The sequence below is a fragment of the Pinus tabuliformis genome, chromosome 8, assembly GCF_031772625.1.
Source record: "Pinus tabuliformis cultivar Carrire ecotype Pingquan chromosome 8, CPIR1, whole genome shotgun sequence".
NCBI classification, from domain to species: Eukaryota; Viridiplantae; Streptophyta; class Pinopsida; order Pinales; family Pinaceae; genus Pinus; species Pinus tabuliformis.
In genome coordinates, this window is record NC_142294.1 from 1,960,162,479 (window position 1) to 1,960,186,123 (window position 23,645).

Here is a 23,645-nt window from a genome sequence, read left to right on the forward strand (position 1 = left end):
ATCTTTCAGATGGCCAACTCGATCACAGTGTTGGCATTTCACGATCTGTTGTTTTTGTTGTTGTTGTTGTTGCTGTAGAAGAGGGGCAGAGTCTGGAACAGCTGAAGCTGAACTGTCATGAGGAGCAGCTGAACTGTCATGAATGAATCCAACACTCTGAAACTGAATGGGCTTGGCATAGTCTGGAATATGAAAGGACAAGTCCTTGTCATATCCAAGACCAGTTCTATGCTTGTTGTGGACAAGTTGTTCCCAAGTTCTGATGATGGGCTTGGGAAGTGCAAACTGAGTTTCTGCATCTGCATATACAACTACTGCTTTATTTGAATGAACTGTACCATTATTAACATGCTGCTGATGGGTGGTTGTCTTAATGTTCTGAACAAAAACAGGTTCAGAATGGTGTCTATTTTGATGTAGCTCTTCTTGTTGTAGCTGTGTTTCAAGCTGCAAAAAATCGATCTTTTCCTGTGCATTTTGTAGACATGTCTGAATTTCTGAGAGAGATCCTTTGCTGATTTGTAATGTGTCATCAACAGTGGATTGTATAAGAGTTTTCATGAACTCTAATACTTCAGTAATTGTAGCCATTTTTCTCAATAGAAATGCACCACTAGAAACTTGTTTTGGAGTGAAAATGTACCCTAAATAATCACAATGCTTGCAACAAATAGCAGACATTCACCCCAACAATCTTCTCATTAGAATCTATTAAGAAAAACAAATTTGTTTGTTGCACATAAATTTATTCCCAAACTGCACAATAGGAACAAGTAAATTGAACAAGCAGCAACTTTAAATTGAATTGGATTTTTCAAATACTCCTTCACTTTCTCGGCCAATGGAAAAGAATAGTCAACTTCAATAGCGACTACTAATACATTCTTGTAACTATTGATGATAGCATGTGGAGCAGCTGCAATTGTGGGATTACAGATCGCTAGAGAAAGAGTTGTACATAATCTCATAAACTACAAATGGCTTGCTGTGGTGTGAAAATGATGATCTTCCAGAACAGAAAACAAATTCTTCCTGTGGCAAGCTCTCGGTTGCTTTGTCTTCAATATAATATGATAAATGCCACCAAAAATCTTTAAAAAGACTTTGATATCCAATGCCCCACATAAAATTCAATGCGTTATGGTAAATTCAAACTTTATTGTTTAATATAGGTGGACTCTGCAAGTTGTTACTTCTGTTGCCGTATAAATAACAAATATTTTCACCGTCCTTAAATAAATATGTAGATGTCATGTTCATTGCTCCTCAAACAAATAATAGCTTGCAGCAACAAAATACAAAAATGAAGCTCTAATATCGTATTTTCAGGGACTATATAATCTTGCTGTGAGCAACAAGCCTTCAAGAATAGTTTTCCCTTCTCTGATGCCAGCTGTAATGTTTCTGAATTTAAGAGGAGCCCTTTCATAAAGCATAATGTGAAAATTAATATCTCAACTGACCTTCAAGGACTATTTTGTAAGCCAAAACCCTGAAAAATAATTGGCTCGTAAAGTTTGAATGGTGCAAGGCATAATTTCATCAATACCAACCCTAAATCCAAGCTTCATTCTAAATTTTCTATGCCAATAACCCTTGTTCGCTCAGCAATAACAAATTTTCCATTTGCTTACTCCAAAACCATAAAATTAAGCATGAATGGTACAAAGAAGCCAAGAACATTATCACAACATCAAAAATTCAAAACCCTTGCATTGGCAAGGCATCTCAGAGATGAAGCAATGCACGCGATCGATTTTACAGAATGTTCGGCGAGCAAAAATGAAACTAGCGCGAATCGATCTCTTTACCTTCAGTTTGAAGATAAAAAAAAACTTCTGCGAAATATGCTAAAAATGCAGATCAGATTGTGCACGCGACTTATTTGACAAAATGCCCAAGCGATATACACAAAACCCAGAAGAAAAAGGGCTCCACCGAAGCTCAGATTGGGTCGTTACAGGAAGAAGCGACTATTCATAGCTGGCATTTGCAGGAGGTTCCGCGTTCGAATCTTGGGGACGTCCACGGGACTACTGCTGTTCAAAAGGCTCAAGGCTTTCTATCATCGACTTCTTGCTGCATTGTGTAGAGCCTCTAACTTGCACTTGATTATCCATCATTACCTACAACTTTTCCTCACGTATCCCTCTCTTTTGCTCTATTTTCTGCATAAACTTACCCAGATCATTACATTTGATGTCTTTAAGCATAATTAGTTAACTTTTCTTATGTTTTACAGTTGGTTTAGATTTTTGACATATAAACAGAGTTTCCGCAGCTGTTCAGCAATTCCGCAGCTGTTCAACAATTCCGCAGCTGTTCAGAGATTCCGCAGCCTTTTTGTTGTTTGATATGCTCCACGTGTCTTCTCAAGGAACGAGCCACATGGGCATGTTGGGTTGGATGTACACATGTATCGTATGCTATTGGTTGAGCCAAACCAATCACGCATGCCCTTGGTCAACGCAGGTATTCCCTCGGTCAAACGGTCAAGTTCTGAATGGTGGCACGGGAGCTGTGAGCAGTTGGGACACGGAATTGTAGCTGGCACCTCCTCCATGCCACGAGGACAGCTAAAGACAGGATCCAAGCATAGATTTGTCTCCCATGATGACCGTTTCCCTCAAAAGTGCACGGAGTTACCTACGTGTTTGCTGCACAAGCTAATTAGCTAAGACTGCATGTTGCTGCGTAGTTAATAGGTTAGGCTGTAGTTGCTTAGTTTACGCAGAGAGTAGTTGCCTCTGTGCTTATAAATAAAGCGTGTGCCAATGCTTATGATTAGCTTTTTGATTATTGTAATTGCTGCGCTGATTCTGTTATAAAAACTCTGTTTTAGAAGGCTGTTCCTACAACACTTTTCACTGTATTTTTGACATGCTGGTTTTATAAAAAGAAGACTGTTCTGTTCACCTTTTCGTAGCTGATCTTTTAAGTTGGTTGCGTGGATGGAGGGCCCCCATCTATGACAGCCCGTGTACATAGTGTTTGGTTTCATTTTCATGCTTTCAGCAATCTTTATTTCTTTTATCATGTATAATAGTATACCATTTGATTTCATGTCATTTTATTTCCAGCATTCATTTTAAACTGATCAGTATTGTTTTTGCAGGTTTTTAACCCGGGATTGTTTTGTCTTTGTGTATTTGCTTTATATCTGATGGTATTTTCAGTTGACAGATTCAAAGTTGCTGCCTTTACTCTATTTTCATAGCTGATTTCTAGTTTAGTTTCTCAAAGTTGTATGTTAACATATTGATGGTCTCTTTATCATAAATTGTTCATCTTTTAGAGATCAGAATACTAATAAATTGCAGCTGGCTTTGAGTACTTTTTAGACTAATCTTTAACTACTTTCTAATCGTGCTTCACATAATTCCATATGCTGAAAGCAGAGAGTTAGGAAGAGCTGAACATTATAACTAGTCTTTAAAGTAGATTTTTCTCATTTTTGATCACTTTTTAAACTCATCTCTAACTACTTCCTAATCGTGTTTTACATAGTACCATATGTTGGAAGCAGAGAGTTAGGAAGAGATAAACATTATCATTGGTTTTTAAAGTGGTTTTCTTACCTTTTTTTATTTTGCAGCAGCATGAATAGTGTCTAGTGCCATTAGAAAGTGGTTCTTTGCTTTCAGTTCATTTCAAGTTATTTATTTCTTTCAAGCTTTTTCTTTGCAAGTTTAGAAGGTAGTTAGAAATCACCTGTAACACACACTCACTCATTTAGAAATCACCTTACACACACACTCACTCATCTGTTTATAAAATCTCCATTCCATCTTAGGAAGATAAATTGACCACAAACAACACCCCCAAACGACAAAAAGATCTAAGAGGTTCCTTAAGTACATATAGTACACCTTCACTTCATCAGCTTACGAGCCCCGGGTTGACAATTAATGACATCAATTTAGAAACACTAAATTGACTAAACATTTTGGTGCCGTTGCCGGGGAAGTGAAATTAAGTAGCCATATTCTTAGAAAAAAAAACATAAAAATTTCAAGGAAAGAAGTTGATAACCTATCAAAGTATGCTCTCCTCTTGCACTTCAAAGTGGTCTGGAGGATCAGAAAAGAGAAAGTTATTGATTTGGTAGTTTCTTGAGTATGCTCTCTTCTTGCACCTAGAGTGACCTGGAAGATCAGAAAAAGAACTATGAACTTGACTTGAAGAAAAATAATAATAAAAAAAATGACATGCATAGAGCTAGAGATTCTAGGGGAAGGTTTTTAGCTAGAGCTCGAAGTTCAGTTTTTACAAGTCCATCCGCTTCAAGGGATAGACAAGAGACACCTCCCTTATCTCCAACCAACACTCATAGTCCTAGAATTCCTGGAATTCAAGAGCCAAGAGTTGACTCTCCTACACCTTCTATTGAATTTGAACGAGGAAGAGACTCTTCTCTTTCTCCTACAGAAAGACCAATTGTAATTGAGGAAGTGGAATCATTTGAAGAAGAAGGAGAAATCTCTTCTCATTCACCTTTTGTAGAGGAACCAGAAGATTTTGAAATCCCTAGGAGAACCATCATGGCAGAGGAAGAAGGAGGTGGTAGAGGTAGAGGTAGAGGAGGAGGAAACAACAACAACAATAATGGAGGTAGAGGTCCCCTTGGAGGAGGAAATAGAGATGGGGATAATTCATTTGGGTTTCCCATTGTTAATGAGGATTCCCGAGCCACTATGAAAAACATATCACCATCTGTCCTCCCAAATTTCCATGGGTTAAGGACTGAGGACCCTGAAACATTTTTATTTGAGTTTGAAGTGGTGTGTCGAACTTATGACTACCTGGATGACTCTCAGAAAATCAAATTGTTCCCTTCAACACTGAAGGATCAAGCCTTGAAATGGTTCATGGGGTTACTCACTCAATCCATTAGGTCTTGGGATGAAATGAAACAAACATTTTTGGATAGGTATTTGGACTATTGTATGCCTACTAATCACAAGGACGAGGTTTTTAAAATGATACAAAGAGAGGATGAGAGCTTAGAAGATTTACTTGAAAGATTTCAATATAACTTGAAAAGAGCAAAAATGAGTAGCTTGGATGAAGAGACCTTAAAAGCCCTCTTATTAAAAGCCATTAGGGATGAATGGATAGATATCTTAAACATGATGGGGAAAGGGGATATTTCTCAACTTTCACTCAATGATATAGCAGAACTTTGTATCCATCTCTCAAGAGGCAAATCAAAAACTCAAAAAGGGCCTAGAGATCCTTCTCTCCTTAGGGCAAATAAATCTGCAACAGGATCAGTAAGTAGGGCTGAAATCGGCAATATGCTTGATGAATTCAAAACTGACATCTTAGGGAGTCTTAGTGAACAACTAGATACCCTTAAGATTCATAATAAACAAAAAGCAGAAGCTGAGGCTTTGGCCATTTTTTGCCCGAAATGTAGAAAGAAACATGCTTTAAGGGAATGTCCCTTGGACACACACGTTGTAGAAACATGTGTAATTTTCTCAGAAACTCATGAGACTAAGGATTGTCCTTCAATACCTGGCCTCAAAGCAGTCTTTCAAGAGGATCCAAGTACACTTGAATCTCTCTGTTTTATTGCAAGGAGACCTTGGCAAGGGCAACGGAATCAAGGGTTTAACAACTCTATGAATTCTCAATCCCAACCAAATTGGAATCCTTGGCAACAACCTTGGCCTCAACCTCAAAATGCTTTTCAAGCATGGATGCAAAGCATGCAAAATCCTTATGGGAGATTTGCTCAATTCTATCAATATCCTCCATCATTTCAGAATCAGCAGGCTCCAGAACTTCCAAATCAAGGTCAACAACTATCATTGCCATACCCTCAACAACAACAACCTCCTCCACAAAATCAAAATTCTCAACTATCGCTTCAATCCCAGCAGAAATCAAATCAACTTCCCTCTCAGGCATTACCAAATCCAAATAATAGGAACCCTCAAAATGCTTACATGATGGAAGGTCAACCATTCCCTACCTATATGGTTGTTCCTCTCAATGAAGTACAACTTAGATTAGGTAGAATCTTAGATCAACCTTCTACAAGTGTTCAACAACCAAGCATTTCTGAGGAAGAATCTCTCAAAGTCAATAAGGGTTCTGAAGTATCACTTCAAAACCAAAATATCCAAAAAGAAAAAGAAAAATAATCAACCTCTACAACTCCCATAGTTGAGCAACGTACACCTTTAGCTACACCTCCTTTTCCTGAAAGATTACAAATTGAAAAAGGAGTGGAAAAGCAAATATGGGTACCTGACTATAGTTTTCTAGATGAATTGAAGAATGTCTGTATCAAGATCCCCTTGTTACAAGCCATTAAGGAAATTCCCATTCTAGCGAAGACAATAAAGGAGTTGAGTTTGAAGAAAACAGGAAAGAGAACCAAAGATACCAAAAGGATACATCTAGTTGGAAAAATTGCAGACATTATGATGGGTAAGATTACCATGCAAAAATATGTGGACCCCGGTAGCCCTATTGTCAAAACTCATATTAATGGGGTTGAAATCCCAAATACTTTGATTGACTTAGGAGCCGCTATCAACATCATGAGTAGACAGACCATGGATCAGTTAAAGCTTCCTAACCTTCTCTTTACACCTACTTTACTGCAACTTGCAGATAGATCAATCATTAAACCTGATGGTGTATTGGAAGACATTCGAGTCTCCCTAGATTCTTGGGAATATCCAGTTGATTTTATGATTTTAGCTCCCAAGAACAATCTAGGAGGACATCCTCTTATTTTAGGAAGACCTTGGCTGGCCACAACTGATGCTTTCATAAGTTGTAGGTCTGGGGACATGTATATATCAGATGGTAATTCCACCAAGAAATTCAACTTGTATCCTCCAGCAAAGGCAATAACAGAAATAGGAGAAGATGAGTGGGTTGATGATGAGGATACTATTCAACCTGTTCTAACCATCTCTGAGATCAGTGAGGATAGTCAAATTCTAAATACATTAGAAAATTTTGAAATACCTTTAGAATATGACTCTACATAGTTTCAGTTAGATGCAGACATTGAATATCTCTCCTCTAGACAGATGTCTCTCTTCTCAATGGAAGAGTTTGGTAGTTCTACAGTTGAAATCCTTCCAGGAAAACCATTGCACATTAACAAAAACTTGGAAAGACCACAACAAGAAGAATTAACTAAACTGTTGCAAAAACATTCCACTGCATTTGCATGGGAATACACTGACATGAAAGGAATCGATCCTAAGACTTGTATTCATCACATCTATATTGAAGAAAACAGCAGACCTATTAGGCAACCACAAAGAAGGATGAATCCAAACCTTAGGGAAATCGTGAAAGAAGAACTCCAGAAATTGCTCAAGGTAAACTTCATTTACCCCATTTCAGATAGCCAATGGGTTTCTCCCTTGGTTATAGTGCCCAAAAAGAATGGTAAATGGAGAGTTTGCATTGATTATCGAGAATTGAACAAGGCAACCTTAAAGGATCATTTCCCTCTACCTTTTATTGATCAGGTACTAGACACTTTAGCAGGTAAAAAGTATTTCTCATTTCTGGATGGTTTTAGTGGGTATAATCAAATTCAGGTAGCACCTGAAGATCAAGACAAAACCACATTTACTTGTCCTTGGGGAACTTTTGCCTACCGAGTACTCCCTTTTGGATTGTGCAATGCACCCGCTACATTTCAAAGGGCTGTACTAGGAATCTTTTCAGATCTGATTCATGATTGTGTAGAGGTATACATGGACGATTTCACAGTTTATGGTAATACATTTGAAGAAGCTTTGGAAAATTTGGAAAAAGTACTGATAAGATGTAAGGAAACAAATCTTTCTTTAAGTCATGAAAAGTGTTTTATGATGTTTACTGAAGGGATTGTTTTAGGACATCATATTTCAGGAGATGGGATTAAGGTTGATAGATCCAAAGTGGAAGTCATCTCTAAGTTACCTGTTCCAAATTGCCAAAAAGATGTTAGAAGTTTTCTTGGGTTTACTGGATATTACAGAAGATTTATTGAAAACTTCACTAAGATAGCATCTCCTCTTTTCAAATTTCTTACCAAAGACTGTGAGTTCAAATGGGATCCTGAGTGTCGATCTACCTTTGAAGCTTTAAAGACTAGAATATCTGAAGCACCCATCTTAAGGGGGCCAAATTGGAAACTCCCTTTCCACATTTCTACTGATGCTTCAGATACAACTCTAGGAGCTGTTTTGGGACAAAAGGATTTGATCCCTTATGCCATTTATTATACAAGTAATAATTTGACTCCCACTGAGTTAAATTATACTGTTACAGAAAAAGAGTTCTTAGCTGTGGTACATGCGATCAATAAGTTTAGACACTACATAACCGACTATGAAACCTTTGTCCATACTGATCACTCTGCCATAAGATATTTAATGAACAAACCTGTTACTAATAGTAGAGTTACAAGATGGCTTTTACTCTTACAAGAATTCAACATTACTGTGTTAGATAGACCTGGAAAACAAAACACAGTAGCTGATTTCTTGTCTAGAATCCAAAACACTAATGAGGATTCTCCAGTAGAAGATAAGTTTCTAGATGAATACTTGTTTGCAGTAACCACCAAGACTCCTTGGTATGCAGATATGGCTAATTATCTAGTTACAGGGAAGCTTCCTCTACACTTATTTCCTAATGAGAAAAGGAAAATCATTCAGGAGAGTTCACATTATTCTTGGATTTCTAATGAATTGTTCAAAACAGGGCAAGATTGTATAATCAGAAGGTGTGTTCGGGAAGATGAAATGCCTGACATCCTTAAGGCATTTCATGATGAACCATGTGGCGAGCACTTTGCTGACAAGAGGACAGCCTATAAAATCCTTTCTCTAGGATATTATTGGCCTTCTCTCTTTAAAGATGCAAAGCAGTATGTTAGAAGGTGTGACAGCTGCCAAAGAGTTGGGAGACCAACTCCTTCAAATGAAATGCCACTACAGCCTCAGGTATGCATCGAACCCTTTGAGAAATGGGCTCTAGATTTCGTTGGACCAATTAATCCACCATCAAAGCAAAAGAAGTATATACTAGTTTGTACTGATTATGTTACTAAGTGGGTAGAAGCCAAGGCATTGCCTTCTGCCACTGAAAATTCAGTTGCTCAATTTCTTTTTGAGGATATTTTCACTCGTTTTGGTGTCCCAAGGGAAATTGTAACAGATCAGGGCAGCCAATTTACATCTAAATTGATGGAGAAGCTGATGGAGGAATATAAGATCAAGCACAAAACATCTACTCCCTACCATCCACAATCCAATGGCCAAGTGGAATCTACCAATAAAGTTATTGAAGGCATCATCACCAAGACTGTTCATCTTCATAGAAGAGATTGGGCGGAAAGGCTTCCTGAAGCCTTATGGGCCTATCGAACCACATGGAGGAACACAACAGGACATTCTCCCTATGAACTTGTTTATGGGAAGGAAGTCCTGCTCCCCATTGAGTTCCAAATCAAGACCTTCAAGATGGCAGTCCAATTGGGAATGAGCCTCTCAGAAGCCCAAAAACACAGAATGGAGCAGCTAAATGAGCTAGATGAAATAAGACAAGATGCAATTCTAAGGACCGATCTAGTTCAGCACCAAATATCTAAATGGCATGATCGTCATATCAAAGAAAGAAAGTTTTAGAAAGGAGATTGGGCTCTATTGTTTGATTCAAAGTTTAAGGACTTCAAAGGAAAATTTCAAACTCATTGGCTTGGGCCATATGAGGTTGATGAAGTCTTTAGTAATGGAGCAGTTCGAGTGAAAACTATCGATGAAGTTCATACTCCTCTTATTGTGAATGGCCATCGCCTGAAAGTCTACCAGAGGCCACTCTCAAAAGAGGAATTTGTCAAGTTGTTTAAAGAAGATTCTGCAATCAGGTTGGTGGAGAAGGATTCTTCTCCTCCATCAGCCTAATCTTTGGTTTTTGAAAAAAAAAAGAAAAAAAAAAAAAGAATAAGTTTATAAGCCTGAAAACCAATCTCTGATTGGCAGTCTTATGCAGAAAACTTGAGGTGAAAATCAGGGTCACCTGACACCTCATGTTTTCCAAAAAAAAAATCTCTCTCTCTTCCATCTCATTTCGCCATTTCATCCACTTCATTCACCATCTTATCCATTCAACCACTCTCACTCCACCTCATTTCTTTTCATTCATCCATCCATTACATTCCATTCCATCAATAAAGTCATTGTCAGATTTATTTTTACACAACTAAAGTTGTTTTGTGCAGTCAGAAGGGTATTTCTGCAGTTTCTGCAGCTGAGGAGCAATTCCGCAGCCAATACACTTTCTGTACCTGCATAAAAAAAAACACAGTTTGTTTAAAGAAGGAATTTGCAGTCCAAAGGTCATCAGCAAAAATTAAAAGGTCATGTAGCAGCAACAAACAATGAAAGGGTAATGTCAGATCAACAAAAGGAATCAAAACGCGGACACCTAAGGTATGATCTAATTTCTAAACCTATGGTTAAACATTTTGCATAGTTTACGGGTTGTGTTTTTTGCCATTCAATGTAATGATTGCCAATCCTCTCCATTACTCGACCGAAATCCCCGTATCTCTCAGCCTTAACAGCCACCATTCATCACGATTTAAAAGCCCACACACGACTGCGTTTCCATTTAAATTTTCGTACCTAAGTGACGTAGACAATTGTACTACGACTCTCTGCGTTATGATTCCGCAGCCAAATGTACACTCATGACCGAAGTTGAAGGACTTAACCGTTTCTTCCCATCATTCATAACCCTCCTATGCATGTATTATCTCATTCACGCAGTTGTTTCACTTCCACATTTTCCTTTCTTTCCACTGCTCTGCCTTATTCACCACTCTGTCATCGTAACCATACTCTGTTTCGTTTCTCTCCTCTGCTAAACTTTGACCACCGTTGTGAATGTATTACGGCTGTTGTGTTGAAGCCGTAAGTCTACTGTGTGGAAACCACTGTTGAAGCCGTAAAGCTGTTGAGTTAAAGCCACTGTTGAAACCGTATAACCCTTCCTCAAGAGTATTAAAACAGAGCCAGAGAATCGATTGGTAAACTTCTGAGGGCAGAGCCAGAGGGCTCCAAATTTCTGGAAGGATATCCCCAAGTCAAAGACCCTTTGCAAAAGGCAAATTGGCTCCAGTGCATTCAAAAATTCAAGGGTTATCATAGAGAGGTCACAAAGACTTTTGCACGTTCTTTCAAAGAGAAAGACAACCAAGTGGAGATAGGAGATCTAAAATTCACAGTCACCGAGAGCAGTTTGGCACAGGCCACTTCACTACCACAAACTGGGGAGAGATGGTTCAAAAACCGATCAGTACAAGACCAGCAATGGAAGCAAATTCTGAAGAATCCAGGTATGGACACTAGCATCTTTACAAAAGGAATCCCTGTTAATCTTGTCAAAGAAGAATGGACAGCTCTGCTTCTACTAGTACAAAAATTCTTTACATGTGAGGGAAGGTTTGGAGTTCTATATGTTTATCATGCCAAAATTATGATGCATTTCTTAGGAGAGCATGACACTAACCTTCCATACTTTTTACTCTCAAGCCTTAGAAAAATGTGCTCAATAGTCCAAAGAAATCCAAGAAACATTGAGCCACATTTATACCATCATGGGCTTGTCAAAATACTAGTTGAAGAACAATTAAAGGCCAAAAGGGATACCTTGGAAAGATTCCTTGTGAGAAACCACTTTGAAGAGGCAGGAGAAGCCTCAGTGCCTAGAAAGAGTAGAAGAAAAAGAGAAGAGGTTACCCCTGAAACTGTTGTCCAAGAAGAAACTGTCCAAGACCTTGTTGAAGAAGAAAATGTTGCCCATCATTCTGAACATGAAATTGACCCTGAACCTGCTGTAGACATTGATCAAATAGCCCAAGGAATCATTACAGAAACCCTGCAAGAAATTGTACAAGAAGCTGCTAAAAAGAAAAAGGAGAGTAGGAAGAAACAAAAGAAAGATAAAGGAAAAGCCATAGCCCAAGAAACCTACCTTACTCCTGAGAATTCCAGTGAAGAGGACACTCAGCCATTGGCACATAGGTTGGCCCAACTCCATGAGGCTGCCCTTTCCAAGAAGATGCAAAAACAAAAACAGAAGCAACAAAAAGAAAAACAGAGCATCACCACCGTGAGAAGGAGCAGCAGGTTACAAAGCAAAATGGGGAACAAAGAGTCATTCTTTATTGACTTGAGCACACCTACAAAGGTTGCTACAAGACTTGTCTTTGAGAAAAGCTCTCCACATATTGAGCAGGTTGAGACTAGCCCTCCACGTGAGGAAAGTCCTTTTGAGCATGAGCCTGAATTTGAACATGAGCCTGAATTTGAACATGAACCTGAATTTGAGCATGAGCCTAGTCCAAAGAGGTCACCAGAGATTGACCCAGACCAGCATAGAGTATATAACTACTTGGAAACATTAGAACAAGCTGTTGCTGGTCCAAGCACTGTTATACCTCTTGAACAACAAGTTCAATCACTGAAGCAAGAAGTATTTGAGCTAGAGGTACTAAATCGCCACATCAAACAAGAAAATGAAAAACTGAAGGAACAGAGCAATGTGGACAAGATGATCCAAGATAATACCATGCTTCATATGGGCCTTTGGCAAAAGGAAAACAAAAAGCTCAAGAAGAAATGCAGGAAGTTAAGCAGAGCCTTGATCAATTTAAAATTCAGATGTTTGATGAAAAGACCAAGAGTCAATGTGGCCACACAGAGGAAGAAGAGAAGACTAGATGTCTTAGCAGAGGCATCTCAGCAGGTGGATTAAACAATGTTTTCATTGCATGAGGACATGCAACACCCTCGTAGTGGGGGTATGTAGAGCCTCTAACTTGCACTTGATTATCCATCATTACCTACAGCTTTTCCTCACTTATCCCTCTCTTTTGCTCTATTTTCTGCATAAACTTACCCAGATCATTACATTTGATGTCTTTAAGCATAATTAGTTAACTTTGCTTATGTTTTACTGTTGGTTTAGATTTTTGACATATAAACAGAGTTTCCGCAGCTGTTCAGCAATTCCGCAGCTGTTCAACAATTCCGCAGCTGTTCAGAGATTCCGCAGCCTTTTTGTTGTTTGATATGATCCACGTGTCTTCTCAAGGAACGAGCCACATGGGCATGTTGGGTTGGATGTACACATGGATCGTATGCTATTGGTTGAGCCAAACCAGTCACGCATGCCCTTGGTCAACGCAAGTATTCCCTTGGTCAAACGGTCAAGTTCTGAATGGTGGCACGGGAGCCATGAGCAGTTGGGACACGGAACTGTAGCTGGCACCTCCTCCATGCCACGAGGACAGCTAAAGACAGGATCCAAGCATAGATTTGTCTCCCATGATGACCGTTTCCCTCAAAATTGCATGGAGTTACCTACGTGTTTGCTGCGCAAGCTAATTAGCTAAGACTGCGTGTTGCTGCGTAGTTAATAGGTTAGGCTGTAGTTGCTTAGTTTACGCAGAGAGTAGTTGCCTCTATGCTTATAAATAAAGCGTGTGCCAACGCTTATGATTAGCTTTTTGATTATTGTAATTGCTGAACTGATTCTGTTATAAAAACTCTGTTTTAGAAGGCTGTTCCTACAACACTTTTCACTGTATTTTTGACATGTTGGTTTTATAAAAAGAAGACTGTTCTGTTCACCTTTTCGTAGTTGATCTTTTAAATTGGTTGCGTGGATGGAGGGCCCCCATCTATGACAGCTCGTGTACATAGTGTTTGGTTTCATTTTCATGCTTTCAACAATCTTTATTTCTTTTATCATGTATAATAGTATACCATTTGATTTCATGTCATTTTATTTCCAACATTCATTTTAAACTGATCAGTATTGTTTTTGCAGGTTTTTAACCCGGGATTGTTTTGTCTTTGTGTATTTTCTTTATATCTGATGGTATTTTCAGTTGACAGATTCAAAGTTGCTGCCTTTACTCTATTTTCATAGTTGATTTCTAGTTTAGTTTCTCAAATTTGTATGTTAACATATTGATGGTCTCTTTATCATAAATTGTTCATCTTTTAGAGATCAAAATACTAATAAATTGCAGCTGGCTTTGAGTACTTTTTAGACTAATCTTTAACTACTTTCTAATCATGTTTCACATAATTCCATATGCTGAAAGCAGAGAGTTAGGAAGAGCTGAACATTATAACTAGTCTTTAAAGTAGATTTTTCTCATTTTTGATCACTTTTTAAACTCATCTCTAACTACTTCCTAATCGTGTTTTACATAGTACCATATGTTGGAAGCAGAGAGTTAGGAAGAGATAAACATTATCATTGGTTTTTAAAGTGGTTTTCTTACCTTTTTTTATTTTGCAGCAGCATGAATAGTGTCTAGTGCCATTAGAAAGTGGTTCTTTGCTTTCAATTCATTTCAATTTATTTATTTCTTTCAAGCTTTTTCTTTGCAAGTTTAGAAGGTAGTTAGAAATCACCTGTAACACACACTCACTCATTTAGAAATCACCTTACACACACACTCACTCATCTGTTTATAAAATCTCCATTCCATCTTAGGAAGATAAATTGACCACAAACAACAACCCAAACGACAAAAAGATCTAAGAGGTTGCTTAAGTACATATAGTACACCTTCACTTCATCAGCTTACGAGCCCCGGGTTGACAATTAATGACATCAATTTAGAAACACTAAATTGAATAAACACATTGATAGAGACAGGCCGTGGAATAGAGATGATTAATTCTAGCGCTCTCATCGATGCTCAGACAATGCAGTGCTTTCCGGCAACCCACTTTCAATGAATTAACGCATGCCCCCTCCTCCTGGCACCGACTTGACATGCATCTACTTCAGAGATCAACTTTGGCTCAACAGTTTCCCCCTTGACCGAAACTTTGTCTTCGATTATTTCGCACTCTCTCCTTTCTATGACTACACTTGCAATAACAAGCAACTTCGAATGCGCTCTATTCATCCCCTTGACATCTCCCAGCTCTCGAAATTGACAGGCATTGAATATATATGTTGAATGAAGTTATGGAGCCTCATCTTTTTGTTATCCGAAAGCAAAAGCGTGACGGGCCTGAGAAAGTCACACCCATGCTTACATATTACGTCCTAGACGGTTCCATCTACCAGGCACCTCAGCTCTCTAGTGTTTTCGCATCTCGGATGGTTCGAGCTCTATATTATATATCAAAATCTTTCATGGCTGCAGCCTCAAAACTAGAGAAGATTGGCTATGATATAGAAAGTGACAGTGTGAAACCTGAAACAAAGGCTGGAGTGGAGAATATTGAATTTAAAGAAGTAAGGCGAGTTGATCAGATTCTCACAGCCTTGCAACGCCAGTTTCAACATCCCAACTCCTCACTGAATGGTCCCAAGAGGCAGAATAAATAGTATTGTTTTCGACCTAGACAACGAAAGAAATACATTGGCTATGTCCTTCCAACGTCCTTGATGCTTCAATCTGAGAAATAATCTGTTCTCATACTAGGTCAGGACAGTAAATGACAGAGGGCGTAGGTAAAGAATGGCGCAAATAGCGCTGGGTGAAGGAGCGTTTCGTATGCAGAGAGCAGCGTATTAAATGCAGGTGGAGCAGCGTAATTATCATGAAACGCTCATGGACAGTGCAGACAGCACGCAGGAAAGGAATATGCACAGCCCAGGGAGTGCAGAGGGCGCAGTAAAGGAGTTATAATTAATTTTAGGAATTCTAAAAATAGGGCTGAAAAATTGACAGAAGTTGCAGCTAGAATTTAGCTGAGAAAATATTTATGAAATGCAGAAGTCATGGCAGAAATAACCTGCACATAAAGGCCATAAACCAAATGGCTCACAGTAATTATGCAGGGTAGGAATATGCCTGCTCTGATACCATGTTAAACACACATGGACAGCAAAGAAAGATATGAAAGATAAATCATGCAATACAATTTTTATTAACATCAGATATACATTTATAGTACAACATGTGACTCTTGGGTTTCAGATCCCAAGGTCTCTTGGACTCCTTTTGTCCATTCGACTTCCACACTAACCCACTTAGGATTAGGTGTCCAACAAGAGGGATAGTATGTTGGATAACAGAGGTGTCATAGGATTTTAAATCCTCATAACCCCATGCAAAGACATCTTGAAACTCTTTGAAGAGGTCAATGTATTTAGGTTTTTGATCAGGAGGTAAGGATGCAGACAATTTTATTATCTTGGGTTTGTCAATGGTTCCAATGTTGCATTCCTCAATGGCAGCATTAAGGGGCTGCATTTTTGGTTTTCTAGGGATATCATTTGAATCAAAAATGTCCTCCAATGGAGTTAGGCCTGTTGGAAGAAAATTGTCTTTCAGCTCTATGATTTCAGCCTCTGTACCAATTATTTCTTCACAACTGATTTGTTGAATTTCTTGTATGTTGTCTTTGTTAAAAATTGTTGGATATAGCATTTGGTTAGCTGTTTTGGGTGATATTGCCTTGTGATTTTGTTCACTAAGTATTTGTGATTGACTTGCTCCCTCAGTGTCAATGTTTAGTCCTGCAAATTCTTGTTGCAAGGTCAAGAAATTATTTATTTGTGTATCATCTTCAAACACTTGCCAGTCTTTAACATTGTTTGGGACAGAGGGTCTGTACTTTATCTCAGCTTTGAAGCAATGGCTAGGTTCAAAGGGTAGTTTACAAGTGCTTGCAAATGTGGCCAAACTATGAGCATGCAGGTTATGGGTTCTAGGAATTTTGGTAATTTGAAATTCAGTGAAGGACTTTAGTAGTTCAGCAGCAGCAGATCTATAAGATCTCAGTCTTTTGTCATTGGTGACAAAATTACCCTTTACTTGTTGGACAACTAGGTCCGAGTCTCCTAGTATTGAAACTTTTATGGCTTGTAAGGATTTTACTAGTTTGAGGCCTAGTAAGAGAGCTTCGTATTCTGCCATATTGTTGGTGCACCTGAAGTTTAACCTATAGGCTCGGCCTTCTGCATGACTATTTTGTTTATTATGTATCCAAACCCTTGCTCCTGCCCCTAATTTGTTGACTAACCCATCGAATTCAAGAAACCAGAGGACTTCTTGGTTGAGGGAAGAATTGTCAACTGTTGTGGGAATTAGCATCAACAACTTGGGATCTTGGGTTACATTTGGTTTTCCTTCTTGTACAGTTTTGTTTATTGATTTCTCAATCATTATTTCTTGAACAACAGCTTCTTCATTCATATGCTGATCTTGTTTGAGTGTCTAGTTTTCTTCATCATTTGTGGGACCTGCATTATCATTGAAGAGAATATAGGAGTCTATGTCAGAATGGACAACATATATGGGAAAGTTTTGAGGTTTTTCTTCACTGTTGACCATGTATTTCATAAGTGACTCTCTATATAACCTCTTGGGTTGACCAAAGATTGAGATGGTGGCATATGACATGTCTAATTGTAGGGAACCTTGGAGTTTAGCCCCCCATGATCTTGATAATAGCATCCCATATTTGGGTGGGATATCAGCAACTACAACGTCCATTAGAATTGTTTTTTTTGGGTACTGAACAAGGGACACACATAAGTCTTTTATTAAGCCTAAACACTTAACTTGGCTGGAGTCAAATGAGAATAGGTCCTTATATGGTCTTGTAATATCTAGATTCAATCTTTCCATGACTGATTTAGGCATCAAGTTGTGAGAGGCACCTGAGTCAAACATTGCATTGTGTAGTATCTTATCATGAACATGCAGGCTGACATAGAAAGGTAAGATCCCTGTAACTGTTGTCTTTCCATCAACCTCTGGACCAAAAAGCAATTCTGGGGTGTCATCCAACACATTGACATTATCTTTATTACGAGTAAGTTGAAGGGACTTCTTGATTTGTTGTCTATAAATGTCATGCTTGGCTAGTTCTGAAAGAGGAATAGCTACCTTCAATTTTCCAATTTCAGCTTCTAAGTCAAAGGGTCTTTCAGATGGGATCTTGGTGTTGTGGGTGACAGCCTTTTCCTTGTTCACTAAGTCTTCTTCTTGATTATTTTCTTGATCTTGAGGCTTGTCCTTCTTACTCATCTCTTGAGGAGTGTTACTTGGATTAGGGTGCAAGGGTGATGTAGCCATAGGCTGTTGTTTTGAGGACAATGGTTCAGTGATTTCTTGAACGGCTACTTCATTTGTAACTGAATCAGTTGTGTCATTTGGCTCTGTGACTATGGCTCTTTTGGGCTGCTGGCTATCCTTTGTTTTTTCAGGCTGTGTTACATTTATATTTCTGCTTCTTAGCTTGTATTGCTTATGAACTTCATAAACATCTGTGTCATATCCTTGTTTAAAGTCAAATGACTCACCTGACCTGGTTTGGAATTGCTGAATGTCATCATCCTTATGATCTTCTTGACTCAGAAAAACTTGCTGCTCATCATTCAGGCCCATCAGGTTAATGTGGGTGTCATCTGTTTGCTCATTCGAAGTGGATGCCTCAGTATAGTTTTCCTGGAAAGGAGGTCTTATGTCTGGATCAGAACCGGCCTTGCCAATGTTTGGGTTTTGATTTCTCCTAAAATTTGGATTCCTGATAGGGTTATTTTGTGGTGCTTCCCATGATGACTTTCTCTCAACTGATTCTACTCTATCACCCAATCTCTTCATACCAGTGAGTATTGCATCCAATTTTTGATCAAAGGCTGAGGGTTCTTCTTTGAAGGTGGTTCTCTTTTCCAATCTTGCCCTGTTTCTTTTGGCAATCAGGTTAGCCTCTACTGTGACAACAACCTTTTGGGCATCTTCAATGGTTTCAGGGGCTCTTTCCTTCAACTGATATGCCATATCAGGGTCAAAACCATCAGGAAATTTGTACAAGGCTAAATCAGGAGGAGGTCTTAAATTCTGTGGTATTGCGTTATATACGTTGTTGAATCTTGCACAATACTCCAAAACGGTCTCTTAAGGAACTCGTTTGATTGTATCATATTCACCAAGTATGTGCAGGGGATCTTTCTTTTTTTCCCATCTGTTAGTAAAGGCTTGATAAAGCTCATCAGAAGTTGTTATGGTATTTACAACCAGTGATCTAAACCAAGTTCTTACATCCCCTGTCAGGATCTGAACAAAGATTCTCATTCTCACACTGTCATCATCTATTTCATAGTTCTCAAAATGGTCTTGCATCCTTTTGGCATGCTGAATTGCTGTGCAAGGGCCAGTGGAGTCAAAATATGAGATCTTGGATTGGTAGTCCTGAGGTAGAGCTGCAGCATTAGCAGGCAACTGCAGGGGTGCATATCTATTAGCCATGTTTGCAGGATTTATAGGGTTGACATGGATAACTGGGATAACATGAACAACTGGTACAACAGGGGTAGTGGGAATGGTAGAAACTAGAATGTTGGTCAAGGGAATATGTGCAGGGGATGGAGGTGTGAAAGGAGGGCTTTGAGAGGTGGATGGTGAACTGGGGGAATCAAGGGTAGACCGAAATAGAACCTTGATTGGAGTTGGAACAGGGTTTGGATAAGCTGTCTCAGGACTTAAATCAGCAAGAGTTTCCTGTCCTTGCTGCTTCCTAATGATTTTAGGGATTGTATTAGGATTTTCAAAAACAGTTGGCGGATTGGGGTCAGGATTTGACCTTGTATATCGCGGATTCTTCTTGGGAGCCAGCTTCTGAACTTGTTTTTGAGTATGTTTTTATAATATTTTTGTGTCTACAAGGGCCAGACAAGATTTTGGAGTGACTGTGTATATCTTAAAGCTAACATGAAAATTGACTGAAGCAGCTTTAAGAAATATACAAAAATTAGAAAATCCTGAGGAAGTCCCGAGTGGAGTCGCCAATTATGTTAACACCCAGGTTGTTCCCTTTGACTCCCAAGGGAATACGGCCGGGGTAACCACTAACCAATCTTTGGATTACAGTTTCTAGCCAAACTGTAATCAGAGAGGGCTCTCTCTTTAAGGTTTGTCTCTGTTTTGTGAAGGTTTTAGGCTAGTTATTAGTTCAGGGTTTTGGTTTTATGTTTTGGTTGAGAGATGTCTCTCTGTACCTAAGGTGGAAGTCTTCAGGCAGTATTAGTTCATTGGGCAATGGAGTCTGTGGCTACAGGTTGTCTGAAATATTGAGTTGAGTTGCTGAAACTGCAGGGCCATTTAAATACATCATGAAACAAAATTGAAATTGTGAATATGAAGTGTGTTTAACCCGTGAAAAGCAATTAAGAATTTTCCACTAAGCTGGGGTGTAAGAAAGAGATATATTGCACAGGAGCAAACTTGAATTCCTGAAACAACAATCACTGTGAAAGATATAGTTTGGAGGTGCAGCAGTTAAGAATTACACCTTATGACTATAACTGAAGAAAAACATTTATAACAACATAGATTGAGTTCAGGGTATTATGTGAATAAATCCTGGAACTATTCTTTTTCTTTGCCATTAACTATGAAACACAGAAACATGAATGAGCTATGAAATGATAACAAAAACACATTACGAAGAGTTTTAAGGAGAACTTATTGTGCCTTGAAGTACGCAGGAATCCTGTAATATTTAGCAAAACACCACAATGCCTCAGATAACTCAGAGCTTTGGAAATTCCATCATCTTTTGTATTAATACTCTGGAAATTTACAACATAAGAAACTCTAGAAGAGAAATCAACAACCCCCTGCAAGCTTATGCGAGGGGGAATATATACAATTGGTCATACAAAATATCTGAACCGTTGAGTCATCTCAGAAATAAATACGTTCACCAACTATTACAGAACAGCAGATAAGAAAGTTATTACAGCTTTGAATACAAAATAAATGCTCTTTAATTCTGTCAGAAGACTTTTTTGACCTTTGGAGGCCACTGAGTCGGTTTGAACGTTCTTTTAAATGCTGAATGATGTGTCTTTATGCTCTGTCATCCTGTAGCTTTCTCGGCCCTGTCATTTGCAGCTGTCAGTATTTCTTTGGTGGCCGAATCTCTCTGCTGAGTTGGCTCAGTCCACTATTCTATAATCATACTGTGTGCATCACTTTTTCTGAAGGTGATGACTTATGTTTTTTGATGAAAAAAGAAAAAAAAACTTGATGAAAGGCTTATGATTACAATATCATCTGTATAATTTTGGTCCACCATTCCTGTGTGGGCAATTGATGTCTCAAAATTGCATCCAGGGTCTCATCTGCCTCTGTATATTTGTAGAAGTTTGGAGGCACTTCAAACAAATGCTTGATCTCATTCATAATAAAAAATAAATTCTCTACTCTGTCATAGAGATTTTGCCCAGATGCTGGCCCTGTTTGTTCTGAAGTACTTGGTGTTACAGTGATCTAATTTGAAGCAAATGTGTTGACCCTCTTTGCATAGTTCTCATGCGAAAGTAGCCTACCTGCGCTGTTCAGTAAGCCAGGAAGACCTCTGCCTTGTAGTACTGCAAATTTGTCCATGAACTTATTAACCTCTGTCTGCATGTCCTGGCTTCTTCTTTCCAGTGTTTGTACCAGGCTTCTTAGTGTCAGGACCCTCTTTATCAGCAAAATGGTTTCAGTTCTGTTGGGAATTCCCATTGCTGCCAGCTGAGGACCTGTACGGTTGTTGAGCACATTAATCATTCTATTGGCTACCTCAGGCATGTTGCCTAGAGATGCCCTTGATCTCTGGACTTCTCTGTGTGCTTTTCCTATGAGCTCTATTTGCTCATGAATAGTCTCAATATATTGCCACTGATCTGTGATTGATTGGAAAATGTTGGCCCATAAAACTGTCTTAAGCTCAGCCACCACTTTGTCAAGGGTGAGCTCCTTCTCCAGCTCCTTTATCTTCTCCTTAAGGGCTTTTATTTCCCTTCCTTTTTCTACTACATTCTGCTTGGATTTGTCATATCTTTCATTGAGCTTAGCTAGACTCTCCCTGGCCTCATTTAGTTCTGCCATTTGGGCTTCTAAGGCCCGAATTTCATTCTTGAGCTTCTGCATATCCAGGCTTGGAGCCTGCTCTGTTGTTGGTGCAGTTGCTGATGTAGATGGTGTTGTCTGTTCAGTAGGAGGAGCAGTAGTCTAAGGAGGTTCCTCCAGATTGATTATTTGTGGAGGGGGCTGAGAAGTTTGGCCTCCTTCCTTCTGTTGTAGTGTTGCCTGCAGTGCAGCCTCTGATTCTCCCAAATTTTCTTGTGTCTGGATCAGCTGTTTATATAATGATACCAGCATAGCTGTTGCATCTTGATCATGCCTCAGCTGGGAAACTTCTTCAGTTTGTGGGTGAATGGTTGCTGGGATCTTAATCATTTTCTTCAATGCTGCCATATCTGCATCCCTCAATTTCAATAGTGCTTGTACGACCTTGATGTCCTTGGGATCATGCCCAAGTTCTATGATGATATCCTCCAATGCTTTGATTCGGTTGTCTTTTGCCTGGGAGGATGCTCTCTCCAACTCAAGTTGGGCAGTTGTGTTGTTTAGGCTATTTTCCAGCCTGTAGTTCACTAATGTTTTGTCTGCCAAGGAGGCATACACCATCTCACCCGTTTGCTTGTGCAATTCAATCTGATCCATCGGGTGGATGTCCTTGGCAAGGACCTCAAGATTGGTCCTTAAGTAGTCTGCAGGTGACTGTGGCTGCAACGCGGTTGGCATAAAGTGGCTCATGATCATTTTGCCCTCCTGGACATCATATGCAGACATTAACCTTTGCTGGTTAGTGGGAGCCATCTTTAACAAATGATTGTACAGCTGTATTCTTATTGGCTCATTCCTCTTCTTTATATCAATAAACTGTTGTTTGATGCCTATTTCACCTCCCCTTTGCTGGCTTGAGGAGCTGACTTCTCCTCCCACTGTCCTTTCTTGTTCCTGCTGGAAGGAACTTGCCGAGGCTTCCATGCTTGGTGGGCCCATGCCCAAAGATTGCCCTATAGGAATTTCTTCTTCTGAGAGGGGATTTAACCTTTGTCTTTTCTCCCCTTGAGTTGTGGAGGTAGTGAGGGGAGTCTCCAGCTCTCTGTCCCTCTTTCTATTTATGTCTTCTTTTTGTGGGGTTTGGAGGACTGAGGCCTCCACTGTTGTCTCCTGCCTAGGAGGCAGAGTGTCCTGAGCCTGCTGCCCGGTGGACATTGGGGCCTCTGATGTATGCTCTTGTTGCACTGGCTGCTCTTTTCCTTATTGCCCCCCTTGTTGCTGTTGTACCTGTTGCTGTTGCTGCACTTCTTGCTGCTGTACCTCCTCATGAGGTGGCTGCTCTGGCTCCATCTCTTTCTCTTTGCCTTTGCTGGAAGTTTGATCAGTAGCTTTGGCTGCTTGCTGATGTGCTGTAGAGGATGAGGCAGCTGCTCCCACTTGAGTGCCTGGAAGAGAAAATACCTGTGAACAAAGCTCTAAGTCAGCCAAATTTTGGAGATTTTTTACTGCTCTTTGACTTAGTTCTTCTTGTGTGGCAGCCTCCTCTAAGGTGCCTTTCCTCCACTTTATTTGATTTGCATATTTTTCTATGTGAGGCAAACTTAAGTGGTCATAACTGGCCAGCCTATATCTGATCCTTCTTAAACTTATGAAATGATTGGGGTCGTATGGTTTCCAAAGGAAGCTGGTCTGTAAGCCAAGGGATTCTAGCATGTTATCTGCCTCTTGCCAGCCTTCCTCCCTTTTATTGTAAATGAAGTGGCCTAATTGGTTTCTGACTTTGAGCTAT

General features: G+C 39.3%; 1 pseudogene; it reads left to right on the forward strand.

Moving 5' to 3' along the window:
- The first annotated feature begins 14,800 nt into the window (after positions 1-14,800).
- Positions 14,801-15,393, forward strand: LOC149244308 (mediator of RNA polymerase II transcription subunit 6 pseudogene; annotated as a pseudogene).
- Positions 15,394-23,645: the final 8,252 nt, after the last annotated feature.